Source organism: Lithobates pipiens, unplaced genomic scaffold (assembly GCF_037356315.1).
Source record: "Lithobates pipiens isolate NorthernLeopardFrog02 unplaced genomic scaffold, aLitPip1_a1.2 Scaffold_30, whole genome shotgun sequence".
NCBI lineage: Eukaryota > Metazoa > Chordata > Amphibia > Anura > Ranidae > Lithobates > Lithobates pipiens.
This window is the reverse complement of record NW_027507791.1, coordinates 164,680,621-164,700,977: the sequence shown is the minus strand read 5'-3', so window position 1 is coordinate 164,700,977 and position 20,357 is coordinate 164,680,621. Positions and strand designations below refer to the sequence as shown.

At 49.7% G+C, this 20,357-nt stretch overlaps 8 pseudogenes; all 8 read left to right on the top strand.

Annotated features, from left to right (window-relative positions):
* The first annotated feature begins 2,516 nt into the window (after positions 1-2,516).
* Positions 2,517-2,635, top strand: LOC143948437 (5S ribosomal RNA; annotated as a pseudogene).
* A 322-nt stretch (positions 2,636-2,957) lies between these two features.
* On the top strand, positions 2,958-3,076 carry LOC143949505 (5S ribosomal RNA; annotated as a pseudogene).
* Positions 3,077-3,167: 91 nt separating this feature from the next.
* LOC143947810 (5S ribosomal RNA) lies at positions 3,168-3,286 on the top strand (annotated as a pseudogene).
* Positions 3,287-5,371: 2,085 nt separating this feature from the next.
* LOC143949797 (5S ribosomal RNA) lies at positions 5,372-5,490 on the top strand (annotated as a pseudogene).
* A 160-nt stretch (positions 5,491-5,650) lies between these two features.
* LOC143950000 (5S ribosomal RNA) lies at positions 5,651-5,769 on the top strand (annotated as a pseudogene).
* A 4,048-nt stretch (positions 5,770-9,817) lies between these two features.
* On the top strand, positions 9,818-9,936 carry LOC143950065 (5S ribosomal RNA; annotated as a pseudogene).
* A 102-nt stretch (positions 9,937-10,038) lies between these two features.
* Positions 10,039-10,157, top strand: LOC143946871 (5S ribosomal RNA; annotated as a pseudogene).
* Positions 10,158-16,520: 6,363 nt separating this feature from the next.
* On the top strand, positions 16,521-16,639 carry LOC143949325 (5S ribosomal RNA; annotated as a pseudogene).
* Positions 16,640-20,357: the final 3,718 nt, after the last annotated feature.

Genomic DNA, 20,357 nt, shown 5'->3' with positions numbered 1-20,357 from the left:
CTCTGAAGCCTCTTGACAAAGGCCAAGATGGTCACCTTGGGAAACAAGCTAAAAAAAACAGGTCAAAGCCAACAACATAAAAAGAAGCCTACGGCATCCAGTATTCCCAGGCGATCTCCCAATCAAGACACTAACCAGACCAGATCCTTCTATGGCACCTGGTCTTCCCAGGCAGTCTCCCATCCAGGTATTAACCAGGCCTGACACTGCTTAGCCTCTGAAATCAGACGAGATCGGGTGCTTTCAGGTTGATGTGGCCGTAAGCGTTCTCTTCAAGACACGCCCAACCCTCTTGACAAATGCCAAGATGGTCGCCTTGAGAAACAAGCGAAAAAAACAGGTCAAAGCCAACAACATAAAAAGAAGCCTATGGGCTTACAGCGGACCTTAAAAGATGGGACCCACTAGCTCTGTCATGGTTCGGACGCTGTAATGTGTTGAAGATGAACGCGATGCCACGACTTCTGTATCAACTACAAGCCTTACCTATCAAAATACCCCAGACTTTCTTTCATGCGATTCGTTCAATCTTTATCAAGTTCCTCTGGCGCGGCAAACATACGCGTATTGGTAGGGCAATGCTATTGCGACCGAAATTGCGGGGAGGTATTGGCTTCCCTGACCCTGCTCTATATTACACAGCGACGCACATGACACGGGTGGTTGACTGGTCCCGGCATGGGGAACTGAAGCTATGGGTCAAGCTAGAGCAGGAGATGGCGTGGGTTCCACTGGCTGGTCTGCCTTGGGCGGGGAGGCCATTGGAGCCCTGTGTGACTACTCACCCGTTAATTGGCCCCTCGCTCGCCGAGATGGATCGTTTTTTTCACCTTCCCCACCTGACTAACTTCCCTTCTCCTATGACCCCAATTATTGGACATCCTAGATTCCCTCCGGGCCTGTCTGACCAGGCCTTTACCAGGCAAGCCCCGAAAGAGCTTCTGAGAGCAGCCCTATTTCTTGGACCCGCGGGCTGGATTCCCACGGGGACCATACTGCTAGAGCAAGTACCTGTTGCATTGGATAGCTGGAGAGCGCCCAATCTCGTCTGATCTCGGAGGCTAAACAGTGTCGGGCCTGGTTAGTACCTGGATGGGAGACCGCCTGGGAATACCAGGTGCCATAGGCTTCTTTTTATGTTGTTGGCTTTGACCTGTTTTTTTCGCTTGTTTCTCAAGGCGACCATCTTGGCGTTTGTCAAGAGGGTTGAGAGTGCCTAAAGAGATCGCTTACAGCCGCATCACCCTGAAAGCACCCTATCTCTTCTGATCTCTGAGGCTAAGAAGGGTTGGGCCTAGTTACTACTTGTATGGGAGACGGCCTTGGAATACCAGGTGCCGTATTCTTCTTTTCATGTTGTTGGCATTGACCGTTTTTTTTCCGCTTGTTTCCCAGGGTGACTATCGTGGCATTTTTCCAATGAGAGTGCCCAAAGAGATTGCCTATGGGCACATCACCCTGAAAGTGCCCAATCTCCTCTGATTTCAGAGGCTAGAAAGGGTCGCGCCTTGTTAATACCTGGATGGGAGACCGCCTGGGAATGCCAGATGCTGCAGGCTTCTTTTTATGTTGTTGGTGTTGACCTGTTTTTTTCGCTTGTTTCCCAAAGTAATCATCTTGGCATTTGTCAAGAGGGTTGAGAGTGCCTAAAGAGATCGCTTACAGCCGCATCACCCAGAAAGCACCCTATCTCTTCTGATCTCTGAGGCTAAGAAGGGTTGGGCCTAGTTACTACTTGTATGGGAGACGGCCTTGGAATACCAGGTGCCGTATTCTTCTTTTCATGTTGTTGGCGTTGACCGTTTTTTTTTCGCTTGTTTCCCAGGGTGACTATCTTGGCATTTTTCCAATGAGAGTGCCCAAAGAGATTGCCTATGGGCACATCACCCTGAAAGTGCCCAATCTCCTCTGATTTCAGAGGCTAGAAAGGGTCGCGCCTTGTTAATGCCTGGATGGGAGACCGCCTGGGAATACTAGGTGCTGTAGGCTTCTCTTAATGTTGTTGGCGTTGACTTGTTATTTTTGTTTGTTTCCCAAGGTGACCATCTTGGCGTTTGTCAAGAGGGTTGAGCGTGCCTGAAAAAATCTACTATGGCAGCATCACCCTGAAAGAGCCCAATCTCATTTGATCTCAGAGGCTAAGCAGGGTTGGGACCTGGTTAGTACCTGGATGGGACACCGCCTGGGATTTCTCGATGCCATAGGCTTTTTTTTTAAGTTCTTTTTTTTTTTTGCTTGTTTCCCAAGGTGACCATCTTGGCGTTTGTCAAGAGGGTTGAAAGTGCCTGAAGAGATTGCCTACGGGCACATCACCCTGAAAGCACCCAATCTCGTTTGATGTTGTCGGCTAAGAAGAGTCTGGCCTTGTTAGTACCTGGATGGGAGACCGCCTGGGAATACCAGGTGTCGTAGGCTTCTTTTTATGTTATTGGCGTTGACCTGTTTTTTTTTCCGCTTGTTTCCCAAGGTGACCATCTTGGTGTTTGTCAAGAGGGTTGAGAGTGCCTGAAGAGATTGCCTATGGCCACATCACTCTGAAAGCACCCAATCTCGTCTGATCTTGGAGGCTAAGAAGAGTCAGGCCTGCTTAGTACCTGGATGGGAGACCACCTGGGAATACCAGTTATTGTAGGCTTCTTTTTATGTTGTTGGCGTTGATTCGTTTTTTTTTTTTCGCTTGTTTCCCAAGGTGACCATCTTGGCATTTGTCAAGAGGGTTGAGAGTGCCTAAATAGATCGCTTACAGCAGCATCACCCTGAAAGAGCCCTATCTCTTCTCTTCTCTGAGGCTAAGAAGGGTTGGGCCTAGTTAGTACCTGGATGGGAGATGGCGTTGGAATACCAGGTGCCGTATTCTTCTTTTTATGTTGTTGACATTGACCTGTTTTTTTTTTGCTTGTTTCCCAAGGTGACTATTTTGGCATTTGTCAAGAGGGTTGAGAATGCCCAAAGAGATTGCCTATGGGCACATAAGCCTGAAAGCGCCTGATCTCCTCTGATCTCAGAAGCTAAACAGGGTTGGGCCTTGCTAGTATCTGGATTGGAGACCACCTGGGAATACTAGGTGCTGTAGGCTTCTTTTTATGTTGTTGGCCTTGACCTGTTTTTTTTTCCCAAGGTGACCATCTTGGTGTTTGTCAAGAGGGTTGAGAGTGCCCGAAGAGATCACCTACGGCCCCATCACCCTGAAAGCGCCCAATCTCATCTGATCTCGGAGGCTAAACAGTGTCGGGCCTGGTTAGTACGTGGATGGGAGACCGCCTGGGAATACCAGGTGCCATAGGCTTCTTTTTCTATTTTTATTTTTATTTTTTTATTTTGTAGTATGCGACATACAATGCAAAGGCAACTTCAAAGAATGTGTGATACAAATAGTTACAAACAAACGATCATATTGCATGGATATCAGAGCCAATGGTAAGAAGTCCGAGGAGAATAGCACGTGTACAGCTTTGCGGTCATATCAAGATGAGATTAAAGCTCCATCTCGTTGGGATCCTCTACCACTTAAAATATTATTGATACTAGCCCTGCTACCCTCGAAGAGTTTCGATATCCATAGATAGGGGAAGAGTATTGTGTAGTAGTCAAATGAGGTCGGAACATACCATTTTCTTTTCCCTTTTTTGAGTTAAGAAGGGAAATAGTAGAACTGAAAGGAGGGAGAAGGGGAAAGAGAAGATTGGGGAAGGAAATGGCAGAAAAGGAAAAGAAGGGGTAAGGGGGTGTCGTGGGTAGAGTGGATAGGGTGGGGTCCCCTCCCAGGGAGCAAGAGACGCCCTCGGTTTACCAGCTCATCAGCTGTCCAACGCTTGGAACAGCGATCTCCAACGATCACCATGAGCTTACTATGTCTCGCGGAGGTATTCTTCCGAAAAGCACAACTGTTCCAGTAGAACCATCTGTTCCCCTGCTCCTCCGTTTTATCCCTCATTGTGGCAGTCAGGTCTTCCATTCGTTCAATATCATTTACCCTTGCGAACCACTGGGTCACCTTTGGAGCAGTTGCTGTTTCCACTGACTTGGAATGCAGGCCCTAGCTGCATTGAGGAGATGTTTAAGTAAGGACTTATGATAACGCTTTCTCGACATAGGAGTTAGATTGAGAAGAACTGCTGTGGGATCATTGGCTAAGGAAATGTCTGTGAACTTGTGGATGAGTCTCAGGACAGGCTGCCAGAATGTTTGTAATTTAGGGCATTCCCAGAAAATGTGGAGAATGGTGCCAGCCTGTTGCTCACAGCGCCAGCAGCGGTCAGATTGACCGGGGAATATTTTGGCCAACACCGCCAGTGTACGATACCAGCATGTGATCAGCTTATATGAGATCTCCTGATATTTACTGCAGAGTGACGACTTATGGGCGAAAAAGAGTATTCTGTCCTTCTGTGGTTTGGAGAATGTAGTTTGTAAGTCCCTTTTCCATTTAGCTAGGAAGGGCGGATCCGTGGAGGATTGTGCGTCTGTCAGGATTTGGTAGGACCTAGAGAGGGAACCACGAATTGGGCCATCATCCAGGCAAAGTTTCTCGAAGGGGTGGAATTGTCTAGAGAAGAACGAATGGTTAGGTAGTGATCCGAGGAAATGGATGAGCTGTCTAGCTCTCCAGCTATCCAATGCAACAGGTACTTGCTCTAGCAGTATGGTCCCCGTGGGAATCCAGCCCGTGGGTCCAAGAAATAGGGCTGCTCTCAGAAGCCCTTTCAGGGCTTGCCTGGTAATGGCCTGGTCAGACAGGCCCTGAGGGAATCTAGGATGTCCAATAATTGGGGTCATAGGAGAAGGGAAGTTAGTCAGGTGGGAAAGGTGAAAAAAACGATCCATCTCGGCGAGCGAGGGGCCAATTAACGGGTGAGTAGTCACACAGGACTCCAATGGCCTCCCCGCCCAAGGCAGACCAGCCAGTGGAACCCGCGCCATCTCCTGCTCTAGCTTGACCCATAGCGTCAGTTCCCCATGCCGGCACCAGTCAACCACCCGTGTCATGTGCGTCGCTGTGTAATATAGAGCAGGGTCCGGGAAGCCAATACCTCCCCGCAATTTCGGTCGCAATAGCATTGCCCTACCAATACGCGTATGTTTGCCACGCCAGAGGAACTTGATAAAGATTGAGCGAACCGCATGAAAGAAAGTCTGGGGTATTTTGATAGGTAAGGCTTGTAGTAGATACAGAAGTCGTGGCATCGCGTTCATCTTCAACACATTACAGCGTCCGAACCATGACAGAGCTAGTGGGTCCCATCTTTTAAGGTCCGCTGTAAGCCCATAGGCTTCTTTTTATGTTGTTGGCTTTGACCTGTTTTTTTCGTTTGTTTCTCAAGGTGACCATCTTGGCGTTTTTGAAGAGGGTTGGGCGTGTCTTGAAGAGAACGCTTACGGCCACATCACCCTGAAAGCACCCGATCTCGTCTGATTTCAGAGGCTAAGCAGTGTCAGGCCTGGTTAGTACTTGGATGGGAGACTGCCTAGGAAGACCAGGTGCCATAGAAGGATCTGATCTGGTTAGTGTCTTGATTGGGAGATCGCCTGGGAATACTGGATGCCGTAGGCTTCTTTTTATGTTGTTGGCTTTGACCTGTTTTTTTTAGCTTGTTTCCCAAGGTGATCATCTTGGCCTTTGTCAAGAGGCTTCAGAGTGCCCAAAGAGAGTGCCTACAGCCAAATCACCCTGAAAGAGCCCAATCTCATCTGATCTCGGAGGCTAAGCAGCGATGGGCCTGGTTAGAACCTGGATGGGAGACAGCCTGGGAATACTAGGTGCCGTAGGCTTCTCATTATGTTATCGGCGTTGACCTGTTTTTTTTCCCTTGTTTCCCAAGGTGACCATCTTGGCATGTGTCAAGAGGGTTGAGAGTGCACAAAGAAATTGCCTACGGACACAACACCCTGAAAGCGCCCAATCTCGTCTGGTCTCAGAGGCTAAGCATGGTTGGGCCTGGTTTGTACCTGGATGGGAGACCGTCTGGGTTTTCCAGATGCCGCAGGCTTCTTTTTATGTTGTTGGTGTTGACCTGTTTTTTTCGCTTGTTTCCCAAAGTGATCATCTTGGCATTTGTCAAGAGGGTTGAAAGTGCCTAAAGAGATCGCTTACAGCCACATCACCCTGAAAACACCCTATCTCTTCTGATCTCAGAGGCTAAGAAGGGTTGGGCCTAGTTAGTACTTGAATGGGAGACAGCCTTGGAATACCAGGTGCCGTATTCTTCTTTTTATGTTGTTGGCGTTGACCTGTTTTTTTCCGCTTGTTTCCCAGGGTGACTATCTTTGCATTTTTCAAGAGGGAAGAGAGTGCCCAAAGAGATTGCCTATGGGCACATCACCCTGAAAGCGCCAAATCTCCGCTGATCTCAGTGGCTAGAAAGGGTCGTGCCTTGTTAATACCTGGATGGGAGACCGCCTGGGAATACTAGGTGCTGTAGGCTTCTTTTTATGTTGTTGGCGTTGACTTGTTTTTTTTGTTTGTTTCCCAAGGTGACCATCTTGGCGTTTGTCAAGAGGGTTGAGCGTGCCTGAAAAAATCTACTATGGCTGCATCACCCTGAAAGAGCCAAATCTCATTTGATCTCAGAGGCTAAGCAGGGTTGGGACCTGGTTAGTACCTGGATGGGAGACCGCCTGGGATTTCTCGATGCCATTGGCTTTTATTTTAAGTTGTTGGCATTGACTTATTTTTATTTATTTTTTTTAATTCTTTTATTAAGTATAAGTAGAACAACATAAATATAACAGTCAACCATACAGCATGACCCAGGGTCACAATTACACGGTAACAAAAAATAGGCAGCCAAATAACTCTGAGTTCTCAGAGGGGAGTCCTACAGTTTCATGCAGAAAAGAGAGAAACCCCACCTCCGACATGTAGTACAGTATAACTAGTGCAGCTCCGTTCGGACAAATGTAATCATGGAGAACAACTGGGACCACAGCGAGCCAGCTTATCATGACCTATGTGAACCAGAGTAAAATATGAGCCGGTCGTGTCCAGAACTCTGGGGTTCTTCTGGGTCCCAAAGGCTAGTAAGGAGACAAGGCATAGTCAAAAGGGAGGACGGGGGGAGAAGAGAGTGCAAAGACGGAGAGAGAGGAGGGGGGGATGGCGGCGGGGAAAAAAATAAAAATAAAGACAAAAAGGGAGGGGGGGGGGAATGCCACCCAGGGCAGACATGGCCTACGTAGGTAAGCGTTAGATGTTCAGTCGTTTTCTGGGACAGGGGCACTGCTCACCACCCGAATGTAGTCTCGAGTACCAGTAAAATACCTCCAGGGCCTCCATGTAACACTAAATGCCTCTTCAGTGTTGTGAAGGGTGGCGGTCAATTTCATCCGGAGAATATGATTGACTTTGGAATACCACAGCACCTTGGATGGGGGCTGAGGCTGCATCCACAGTGTGGGAATGCAGGCCCGGGCGGCATTCAGGAGTTGCATCGTGAGGGTTTTTTTGTATTTTCGAACAGGCTGTTCGGTCAAGTGTAGAAGGCACGCTGCTGGGTTGTCTGCGATATCTACATTTGTGAGAGTTTTTATCATCCCGGTCACCTCCACCCAAAGGTTCCTCAAGGCCGGGCATGCCCAGAAAATGTGTCCCATGGTCCCCGTATCTGAATTGCACCTCCAACAAACATCTGGGATCGATCTATTCATTTTATTCGGAAGGTATGGGACTCTATACCAGTGTGAGACTATCTTGTATCCTGATTCTTGATATTGGTTTGCGATGGAAGCTTTATGTACTAAGGTCAGGATCTTCCCTATCTGTTGTGGGGTAAATGTGATGCCTAAGTCCCCCTCCCATTTGTGGATAAATGGTGGGGTCGACTCCTCCTCCTGACTACTCAATAGGTTGTACAGGAGGGAGAGGGTGTGTCGCACAGGTTCCCTTTTGTGACAGATGGATTCATAGGGCGTCAGGTCTCTAGGAGTGTAGGGGGCCCTTTGTATGGCCAGAAGAAAGTGACAGTTTCCCCACCACTGTCAACTGTCGCAGTTTCTTGTTGGTAAATCCCGGTGGGAAGTCTGGATTACCTATAACCGGAGTCATTGGTGATGGCAGGGGAGCAATGTGTGTGCAGCGGAACAACCTCCGCACAACAGCCAACGTAGCTCCCAGTACGGGGTGATCTCTGAGGTCTTTTGGTAGGGAGGACAGGAAACACGGGGAGGTCAATAGGGGAATGGATCCATCCTCAATCTCCATCTCCACCCACTGCTTGTGTGGGCCATTACAATGCCAATCAACGACTCTCGCTAGCAGAGTCGCTCTGTAGTATTGTCTCAGATCTGGGAGACCCAGACCCCCTTTGTCCTTTGGTCTGGCAAGCAATTGCAAACGGGCTCTGGGCAGTTTGCGCGCCCAAATAAAGTCCCAGAGCAGCACCTGCAGTTGTCTGAAAAAAATTGGGGGTAACCGGATTGGTAATGTCTGGAACAAGTATAAGATCCGCGGGAGGGCTGTCATTTTGAATGCATTACAGTGCCCGAACCGGGTCAGTGTTAAAGCATGCCAGTTTCCCAAATCAGATTTCAGTCTATTCAGGAGAGGGACAAAATTAAGCGGGTACAATTGCGCCAAATCCGCTGCGATGTCAACGCCCACGTAACGTATAGATTTTTCAGCTCAGTAGAACCGATATATTCAATACAGCCGACTTGGCGCAATTGATTTTATAGTTTGATAGGCTGCCGTATCGCCGGAGAGCCGCGAGTATATTGGGAAGGGAAATGTGTGGATTGGAGACGAAAAAAATTAGATCGTCAGCGTACGCCGCAATTTTGTGGTGTGCCGAGGGTTTGGATATGCCAGTAATATTCGGGTCATTCCGAACGTGACACATAAGTGGTTCCAGTCACCCGTACTGCTGCCGACGGCGTGGAGTAAAGCGACATTACCCAGCTCATCATGTTGGGGCCAAGACCTATATGTTCCAGGGTGGCCTGCAAAAAGTGCCAGGCCACCCTGTTAAAGGCCTTCTCCGCATCCGTTGACAACATAAGCAAGGGCCTTCCCTGTACATGCGCTGCATGGATTAAACGGAGGACTCGAGCCGTATTGTCTCTAGCTTCCGACTTATTTTTTATTTTTTTGCTTGTTTCCCAAGGTGACCATCTTTGCCTTTGTCAAGAGGGTTGAAAGTGCCTGAAGAGATTGACTACGGGCACATCAGCCTGAAAGCACCCAATCTCGTTTGATGTTGGAGGCTAAGAAGAGTCAGGCCTTGTTAGTACCTGGATGGGAGACCGCCTGGGAATACCAGGTGTTGTAGACTTCTTTTTAGATTGTTGGCGTTGAGCTGCTTTTTTTCTCGCTTGTTTCCCAAAGTGACCATCTTGGTGTTTGTCAAGAGGGTTGAGAGTGCCTGAAGAGATTGCCTATGGCCACATCACTCTGAAAGCACCCAATCTCGTCTGATCTTGGAGGCTAAGAAGAGTCGGGCCTGGTTAGCACCTGGTTAGCACCTGGATGGGAGACCACCTGAGAATACCAGTTATTGTAGGCTTCTTTTTATGTTGTTGGCATTGATTCATTTTTTTTTTCGCTTGTTTCCCAAGGTGACCATCTTGGCATTTGTCAAGAGGGTTGAGAGTGCCCAAAGAGATCGCTTACAGCAGGATCACCCTGAAAGAGCCCTATCTCTTCTCTTCTCTGAGGCTAAGAAGGGTTGGGCCTAGTTAGTACCTGGATGGGAGATGGCGTTGGAATACCAGGTGCCGTATTCTTCTTTTTATGTTGTTGACATTGACCTGTTTTTTTTTCGCTTGTATCTCAAGGTGACTATCTTGGCATTTGTCAAGAGGGTTGAGAGTGCCCAAAGAGATTGCCTATGGGCACATAACCCTGAAAGCGCCCGATCTTCTCTGATCTCAGAGGCTAAACAGGGTTGGGCCTTGCTAGTACCTGGATTGGAGACCACCTGGGAATACTAGGTGCTGTAGGCTTCTTTTTATGTTGTTGGCCTTGATCTGTTTTTTTTTTTCACTTTTTTCCCAAGGTGACCATCTTTGCGTTTGTCAAGAGGGTTGAGAGTGCCGGAAGAGATCACCTACGGCCCCATCACCCTGAAAGCGCCCAATCTCGTCTGATCTCGGAGGCTAAACAGTGTTGGGCCTGGTTAGTACCTGGATGGGAGACCGCCTGGGAATACCAGGTGCCATAGGCTTCTTTTTATGTTGTTGGCTTTGACCTGTTTTTTTGCTTGTTTCTCAAGGCGACCATCTTGGCGTTTGTCAAGAGGGTTGGGCGTGTTCTTTTGGGGGCGTGGCCTGACACAAATGGCGACAGATGTTAGATTGTAAGCTCCTGATACCTGCGGAGCCATCCACGCGATCCGGTGCCCAATCCCTGCTCAAGCCACCTCGGCCGGCTAGTTGGAGCCCGCAGCGGTGTCCCAGGCCTATATTGCAGCGCTCGGCGGCCCGCTGACTCCGCGGATCCGCCGCATTGCCGTCCGCCGGCCGCCGCCATCTTTCTGCCCCGAGGCCTCCCGGAAAAGCCTTGGCCCTGCTGCCTGCAGAGGTGAGAGACCTCCATCGGTCCCCCCACGTTGTCCACCCTCCTGCCAGGATCCCTCCGGTGGCGTTCCCTGGACTCTGGGGCGCTCGGGGAGGCCGCGGCCGGTTCCGGCCCAGTGAGGCCTACTAAGGCCTACGGATCCCCGGTGTTTCCTGCGGCCCCCACCCGGGATCGTGCTCCGCGGCCGTTCCGGCCTACCACCACGGCCGAGGGTCCTGCAGTTCTACCGGACAGGTGGACTAGAGATGGCTGAGTAGGGGGCACTTTCTTTTTGGAGCGCCCGGTCGCCTCTCGACCACCCCGACCATTTCAGTGCCTTACAGAGCACTATGCACTTCGCTAAGAAGAAGGGAGCCAAGCGGAACAACAAACTGTTCAAATCGGCGCCTCAAACCCCGACCTCCGGAGAGCTTAGCCGGTTATTTCACCGCCAGCAATTTCTATCCCCGGAGGCCAAGATGGCGGCGACTCGCACGGAGGAGGAGAGCGTGTCCCCAGGTCCAGCACCACTCTCGCATACAGAGCATACACCAGCAGATGGCTATCGGGAATTTCCGCCGGACCTCCACCCCATGGACGACGAACTGAGGCGGGCTGCCGTGCCGACAGGCAGAGTGGACGCTGAACTGCGTATGCTGCTCCAAGCGTTGCCGACGAAGGCGGACATAACCGCTCTGATAGGGACTGTGGAGGCGGCTCACCGCAAAGAGATGGCGGCAGTTAAGGCAGACGTATCGGCGCTTAATTCTAGGGTGGAGGCGGGGGAGACCTCTCTGGCTGCTTTTGAACAACGTGTAGCGGCGGTGGATAGACTCCAGGAGGCACACGCAGAGACTCTGGTGGCACAACAACTCCACTTGGAGGAAATGGAGGATAGGAGTCGCAGGAACAACCTGTGACTCCGGGGCTTACCTGAGGCTACAGGCCCTGAAGACTTGCAGGATACCGCTCTTGCTATCTTCCGCGCTATAGAAGGCATCGATCTCCCGGACCGGGTGGAGATCGACCGGATACACAGAGCGCTAGGCCCTAAACCTACGGACCCCCTGCGGCCCCGAGATGTTATCTGCAGGATCCACCACTATCCTCATAAGGAACAGATCCTACGCAAAGCCTGGAACGCCGGGGACCTGGAATTTGATGGGGCCGACCATTAAGATCCTCCCGGACCTTTCCCGCCCCACCCTGCAAAGACGAGCCATGCTGCGGCCGCTGCTTGACCTTGCTCGCAGAAGAAATATAACTTACCGCTGGGGATATCCGCTTTCAGTGACATTTAAGAAAGATCAGAGATCGTTTACTTTGCGGAAACCTGAATCCCTGCCTGCCCTCTTTACCTTTCTTGGTTCAGAGCCGGTGAGGATGCCTGACTGGCTGGCTTTCCTCCCACGACCGCAAGGACAACCGAGTATGTCTGGACAAGGAGCTGCAGTGCCTCCCGGATTACAAAGAGGTCGTCGCCGACCTAGAGCGGTCTCTCAGGAGGATGTCCGTGAATCTTGATCTGGCTCCCGGGTGCTACCGCCCAACCTCGTTTGACCGTAATCGGATGATCCCAACCCCAGGTTCGGAACTCACCTGCTCAGTTAAGTTTTTGTTTCTTATCTTTGCCCCTACATTTCCAGTTACCTTTGCACCTTGACTGCCACCTGGCTCCCTCATGGTCCCCTGGCACCACCCCCCCCCCCTTTTTTTTTTTTTTTTCTCTTTTTGGTGGGCTACCCGCCCCGAGGTGTTGAATGATCCTACCTGCATTTTATCAGCCCCCCCCCCCTCCGGGGAACTGTGAGGAGCTACGCCCCCACCCCTCGGTTGACGTATTTGTCTTGCTGACTCTGCCCTGCCTGTCTGCCGTGGGACATCCCTTCTCAGTTACGGCAGGAACATTCCACGCTCCAGCGCCTAACCGGGGAGGACACCCTTTGCCACCGTTGGATGGGTGGGGATGGCTGCCGTGAAATCCCCCCATTGGCAACGGCCCTGAGAGTTGCAGTCATGTGAACCCCTCGGCTGGACATACGGACGGGTAGCCTGGACGGATGAGGAATGGGTTTGACATGTCTGCGCGCATGGAGCCCTGATGCCATGGGGGTTCTGGGGGCATGGGCATCCACTGGATTACGGACGCATTGAAAGACTCTGTCGCAGGTGTGTGTTTAGTTGGGGGCTCTGGTCGGGCTACCAGGCCGTTGGGCACCATTTGGCTGGCTACTTGTCCTGTATTAGGAGCCGATCTGGCTAACGATCGGCAGGCTCTCAGGGTATATCTGGGGAGGGTTGACAGTCTCCTACATGGCCTGGTAGATACAGGATTAACAGCCCTCTTGCTGCGGCAATTCCTACGTTTGGAGCCAGGTGTCTACCGAAAAGCAGGTACGAGGGGGACGTATACCGTGGGGAATGGGAACACCTGTTTCGTTCACTTTTTTCCGTTTTTATGCATTTGTTGTCTCCTTTTTTCTGGGTTGGGGGTTATCCCTGTTGCAATATTTTTGGAGTGATACATGTTTTTTCATTTTTATGATGTGTCGGGTGGGGAGGGGTGGCTGGGCGCTCTCTTTTTGAGCCCTGTCCTACCTCTCCCCCAAATAGGTTGGTATATGTCGCTGGGTTCTGCCACACGGCTACCAAGCGCCATATGCAAATATTATACTGTGTAAGGGACAAGGTGTTAGACTTTGTCCCATTTTCCTGACTCTTTTTCTCTTTCTTCTTTTAACGTTTTTTCCTTTTCTTTCTGGTATCTGTTTTAACCTTCTGTTTCCTTCCCCTCTCTTCCCTTGCCCTTTCCTTCCCGGCCTCTGGTGACAGCGCCCCAATCAGACATGGAGGAATACGTTGCGACCTCTCACATGCCCTCTCTCTCGCCTGACACGCAGAGGATCTTAGACTCTCCCATAACTTTACCAGAACTCCAAACGGCCATGAAGTCCCTTAAGCCCGGGAAAGCGCCGGGTCCTGACGGCTATACCTTACAATACTACAGAACCCTATTCCCAGTATTAGGCCCCCAACTACTCACGGTCTTTAATGCCATGGGGTCGGGAGAAACGTTCGCCTCCGCTACCCTGGGTGCCCATATCTCCGTGATCCCTAAGGAGGGGAAGGACCCGGCGTCCTGTGGCAGTTATAGACCTATCTCGCTGCTGAACGTAGATCTCAAACTATTCACCAAAATACTGGCTACTCGGCTGGCATCGCATCTCCAGCAACTTATCCATCTGGATCAGGTGGGTTTTGTCCCGTCGAGGGAAGCTAGGGATAGTACCACCAAAGTGCTTAATTTGTTACATATTGTGAAATCAAAGAAGACCCCGTGTCTATTTTTAAACACTGATGCCGAAAAGGCGTTCGACCGGGTTAACTGGTCGTTTATGTTTACAGTACTACGACATATCGGACTGGGGGAGGTGATGCTGAGCCGCATAGCTAGTATATATAGTAGTCCTACAGCCCAGGTGAAGGCCAACGGTATACTATCAGAACCTTTTAAGATCACCAATGGGACGAGACAGGGTTGCCCATTGTCCCCCCTCCTTTTCGCTCTGTCCTTGGAACCGTTTTTAGCCAAGATCAGAATGAACCCCGATATACAAGGGGTGGCAATTGGCCGACTGCACTGTAAGCTGTCAGCCTATGCGGATGATATGCTCTTCTCCATCACTAACCCAATAATTTCCCTTCTGAACCTCCTTAGTTCATTCGAGACTTACGGGAAACTCTCTAACCTTCGAATTAACTTTATTAAATCTGAGGCAATGGGGATATCTATTCCGGCACGTACTCTCTCGATGTTACAATCCACCTTCCGATTTAGATGGACGTCCTCTGCCTTCACTTACCTGGGCACGAAAATCCCAACTGACCTGTCTCGCATCTATGACTATAACTTTCCCCCTTTGTTGATACAGATTAGGGCACTGCTAGACACATGGCATAAGAAAAAAATGAGTGTGCTGCCCAAATTGTTATACCTCTTTCAGGCTCTCCCGATCAGAATACCTCCCACATATTTTAAACAGGTGCAGACCCTGTTTGTCCAATTTGTCTGGGCATACAAGAAACCGTGCATACCACGTGCCCAACTTTCTGCGCCCAAACGATATGGGGGACTGGCACTCCCCGATATTAGGAGATACTACCAAGCAATACACTTAGGCAGAATCGTGGACTGGGGGAGACATCAAGAATTGAAATTATGGGTACAGATAGAACAACGGCAGGTAAACATTCCCCTGCATTCTGCGCTATGGTGTGGTGGCTCCCTCCCCCCTGAGATAAAATCGCATCCCTTGATAGGGAACACTCTGACGCAATGTCTTCAGGCGACACTCCAAAACTCCCTGACTACCAAAACCTCTCCCTTGACCCCGATTCTAGGTAACCACCGGTTCCCCCCCGGGAACTCACCTACACGCTTTCAGGCGCTGAGGGAGTCAGATTGTGTAACGGCTGCACGATTTGTGCGGCGAGATAGGTGGCCCTTGTTAACGGAGCTAACCGACCCAGCGGGCTCCTTCCAGCTCTCCTTCTGGGACGCAGTACAGATACACCATTTTCTTCAAAGCATCCCAAATCCCCAGTCTTATACACGACCGCTGACCCCATACGAGGAATTCCTCACAGGCACGGAACCAGTTTCTCGAGTCCTCTCTAAAATGTACTCGACACTGAATACACCAGCCCACCCGCCGAGCCTGGCGTGCTTGGACAAGTGGGAGGCGGAGCTTCAATGCACCTTTACTGCAGTCCAGAAACAGAATATAATTGACCATTCTCTTAAAACGTCACTGTGCACTAAAATACAAGAGACCAATTATAAAATCATGACCCGGTGGTATCTTACACCTAGTCGCCTACATGCCATTTTCCCAGACACGTCAGCAAGTTGCTGGCGATGTCATGAAGAGAGGGGGTCCATGTTACACATGTTTTGGTCCTGCCCTAAGTTGACGCCTTTCTGGACTGCAGTGCGAACGGTGTCTCAAAATTTTATGGACCTGCTGATTCCCAACGACCCGGCGTTCTTTCTACTCCATGTGTCCACCCTGCCCCCCCGAAGATACAAGAGATCTATACTGCGACACTTGACTAACGCTGCCAAATCCTGTATCCCCCTACTTTGGAAACAAGACTGTCCTCCGACCGTAGCAATGTGGTTGAGGAGGGTAGAAGACATGAATAAAATGGAGGACTTGGTGTTGACAGCGCAACACAGACAGGACACCTACAGGAAAACCTGGTCTCTCTGGAATATGTTCATACTTTCAGATGAAGGAAAGTCGCTGCTTGCGACTTGAGCTGTTGTGATTACATGGACACTAGGCAGTACACGGAGGTTCCAACCCCATGGACAGGTATCTCAGTCGCACGCCTCCCATTGTCCCTCCATGCCCCCCTTCTCTCCGATCCTCCCCCCTCTCCCCTGTAACTTACCTTTCTTTCTTCTCTCATTCTTTTCTGGTAGCGATATGTCGGCCTATATTGTTTAGATTTTGGCTATACCAACAAACTGGACCTCGGGGACATATGGACCCTGGTTATATTCTCTTTCTTGTGCTGTTGGAATATGCACTGTATTTTATATCTTGTCAAGATGAGTGACTTGGAGGCTGCGACCTCCATTTTTTTGCTACCGCTGTATGTTAAACGGGCCCTTGTCCCATTGTTGAAAACTAATAAAATATATATTTGAAAAAAAAAAGAGGGTTGGGCGTGTCTTGAAGAGAACGCTTACGGCCACATCACCCTGAAAGCACCCGATCTCCTCTGATTTCAGAGGCTAAGCAGCGTCAGGCCTGGTTAGTACCTGGATGGGAGACTGCCTGGGAAGACCAGCTGCCATAGAAGGATCTGGCCTGGTTAGTGTCATGATTGGGAGATCGCCTGGGAATACCGGGTGCCGTAGGCTTCTTTTTATGTTGTTGGCTTTGACCTGTTTTTTTTAGCTTGTTTCCCAAGGTGACCATCTCTGCCTTTGTCAAGAGGCTTCAGAGTGCCCAAAGAGAGTGCCTACGGCCAAATCAACCTGAAAGAGCCCAATCTTATCTGATCTTGGAGGCTAAGCAGCGATGGGCCTGGTCAGTACCTGGATGGGAGACAGCCTGGGAATACCAGGTGCCGTAGACTTCTCATTATGTTGTCGGCGTTGACCTGTTTTTTTTTCCTTGTTTCCCAAGGTGACCATCTTGGCATTTATCAAGAGGGTTGAGAGTGCACAAAGAAATTGCCTACGGGCACAACACCCTGAAAGTTCCCAATCTCGTCTGGTCTCAGAGGCTAAGCAGGGTTGGGCCTGGTTTGTACCTGGATGGGAGACCACCTGGGTTTTCCAGATGCCGCAGGCTTCTTTTTATGTTGTTGGTGTTGACCTGTTTTTTTCGCTTGTTTCCCAAAGTGATCATCTTGGCATTTGTCAAGAGGGTTGAGAGTGCCTAAAGAGATCGCTTACAGCCGCATCACCCTGAAAGCACCCTATCTCTTCTGATCTCTGAGGCTAAGAAGGGTTGGGCCTAGTTAGTACTTGTATGGGAGACGGCCTTGGAATACCAGGTGCCGTATTCTTCTTTTTATGTTGTTGGCGTTGACCTGTTTTTTTTCGCTTGTTTCCCAGGGTGACTATCTTGGCATTTTTCAAGAGGGATGAGAGTGCCCAAAGAGATTGCCTATGGGCACATCACCCTGAAAGTGCCCGATCTCCTCTGATCTCTAAACAGGGTTGGGCCTTGGGAATACTAGGTGCTGTAGGCTTCTTTTTATGTTGTTGGTGTTGACTTGTTTATTTTTTTTTGTTTACCAAAGGTGACCATCTTGGTGTTTGTCAAGAGGGTTGAGAGTGCCCGAAGAAATCTGCTATGGCCACATCACCCTGAAAGAGCCCAATCTCATCTGATCTCAGAGGCTAAGCAGGGTTGGGATCAGTTTAGTACCTGGATGGGAGACCGCCTGGGATTTCCAGGTGCCGTAGGCTTCTTTTTATGTTGTTGCCGTTGACCTATTTTTTTCTGCTTGTTCCCAAGGTGACCATCTTGGCGTTTGTCAAGAGAGTTGAGAGTGCCTGAAGATATTGGCTGTGGCCACATCACCCTGAATCTGTTCCATCTCGTCTGATCTTGGAGGCTAAGCAGGGTCGGGCCTGGTTAATGCCAGGATGGGAGACCGCCTGGAAATACCAGGTGTCGTAGGCTTCTTTTTTTTTTCAAATATAATTTTTTCTCCAAACAGGGGAAGATGGTCCCCCGAGTACATAATGCAACAGAGAAATACAGAGCAAAAAGCAGCTGAACAATACTTGATACAGGTATATTCGCAACTGTGAGTCTGCCTTCCATCAATCACAATGATTCGAGGCACGAATAAAGTACTGTACCAAGATCCAGGGTCACACAAACCCCAGGTCCCCCCTGCATAATCCATCCAGAGGGGGGTGTGGGGCCGTAATTCCCAATTTTCCACTTTTTCCAGAAGAGAGAGGGGGTGGAGGGGGTGATAGATAGGGGAGGAAGGCAGAAAAGAGAAGGGGTGAAAGATCAGGAAAGGAGAAGAGGGGACGAGACACGATGGCAGCCACTGTCCAAGGGGCCAGTCAAGGAAAGCTCAGAGCACTAAGGCGATAGCAGGCGACATCCTTCCAGCGAGAATATAAAGGTATTCCAGATGTCCCAGGTTTGTTTAAAAAATTCTTGTTTACCTTGTGATGTGAGGATCAAGTCCTCCATTTTTTTTAATGTCCTCTATTTTCCTAAGCCAGTAAGTAATGAAAGGGGGGGGACATTTTTTCCAATAGAGAGGGATGCAGGATTTCGCCGCATTTATCACATGCCGTAAAATTGTTTTTTTTGTACTTCTTATTGGGAATCTGTTAATGATGCAAGAGAAAGAATGCAGCCTCTTCCTGGATGGAGAAGTCTGTGAATTTTTGTGTTATGCATCGGATCTCTGTCCAGAAGTCCACCAAGCTAGGACAGGACCAAAAAATGTGGAGCAACGTGCCCTCTTCTTCTCCACCAGGGGTCAAGTCCTGGGGAAAAAAGTGTGGGAACTCCCACCCAAGATCCACTCCCCCCACCAAAAAAAAAAAATGATACGCTCATATGCATATTTATATTTCACATAAAATACAGTGACTGCAAATGCAACATGCTACAAGAGATGACCAGACTGCGAATGCTACTACAGGAGATGACCAGACTGCAAATGCGTCATAGTACAGGAGTTGACCAGACTGCAAATGCGACATAGTACAGGAGATTACCAGACTGCAAATGCGACTACAGGAGATGACCAGACTGCGAATGCGACTACAGGAGATGACCAGACTGCGAATGCGACTACAGGAGATGACCAGACTGAAAATGCGACTACAGGAGATGACCAGACTGTGAATGCGACATACTACAGGAGATGACCAGACTGCAAATGCGACTACAGGAGATGACCGGACTGCAAATGCGACTACAGGAGATGACCAGACTGAAAATGTGACATAGTACAGGAGATGACCAGACTGCGAATGCAACATACTACAGGAGATGACCAGACTGCGAATGCGACTACAGGAGATGACCAGACTGCGAATGCGACTACAGGAGATGACCAGACTGTGAATGCGACATACTACAGGAGATGACCAGACTGCGAATGCGACATACCACAGAAGATGACCAGACTGCGAATGTGACTACAGGAGATGACCAGACTGCGAATGCGACATACTACAGAAGATGACCAGACTGCAAATGCGACTACAGGAGATGACCAGACTGCAAATGCGACTACAGGAGATGACCAGACTGCAAATGCGACTACAGGAGATGACCAGACTGAAAATGTGACATAGTACAGGAGATGACCAGACTGCAAATGCAACTACAGGAGATGACCAGACTGCGAATGCGACATACTACAGGAGATGACCAGACTGCGAATGTGACTACAGGAGATGACCAGACTGTGAATGCGACATACTACAGGAGATGACCAGATTGCAAATGTGACTACAGGAGATGACCAGACTGCAAATGCGACTACAGGAGATGACCAGACTGAAAATGTGACATAGTACAGGAGATGACCAGACTGCGAATGCAACATACTACAGGAGATGACCAGACTGCGAATGCGACTACAGGAGATGACCAGACTGCGAATGCGACTACAGGAGATGACCAGACTGTGAATGCGACATACTACAGGAGATGACCAGACTGCGAATGCGACATACCACAGAAGATATCCAGACTGCGAATGTGACTACAGGAGATGACCAGACTGCGAATGCGACATACTACAGAAGATGACCAGACTGCAAATGCGACTACAGGAGATGACCTGACTGCAAATGCGACTACAGGAGATGACCAGACTGCAAATGCGACTACAGGAGATGACCAGACTGCAAATGCGACTACAGGAGATGACCAGACTGCAAATGCGACTACAGGAGATGACCAGACTGAAAATGTGACATAGTACAGGAGATGACCGGACTGCAAATGCGACTACAGGAGATGACCAGACTGCGAATGCGACATACTACAGGAGATGACCAGACTGCGAATGCGACTACAGGAGATGACCAAACTGTGAATGCGACATACTACAGGAGATGACCAGATTGCAAATGTGACTACAGGAGATGACCAGACTGCAAATGCGACTACAGGAGATGACCTGACTGAAAATGTGACATAGTACAGGAGATGACCAGACTGCGAATGCGACATACTACAGGAGATGACCAAACTGCGAATGCGACTACAGGAGATGACCAGACTGCGAATGAGACATACTACAGAAAATGACCAGACTGCGAATGCGACTACAGGAGATGACCAGACTGCAAATG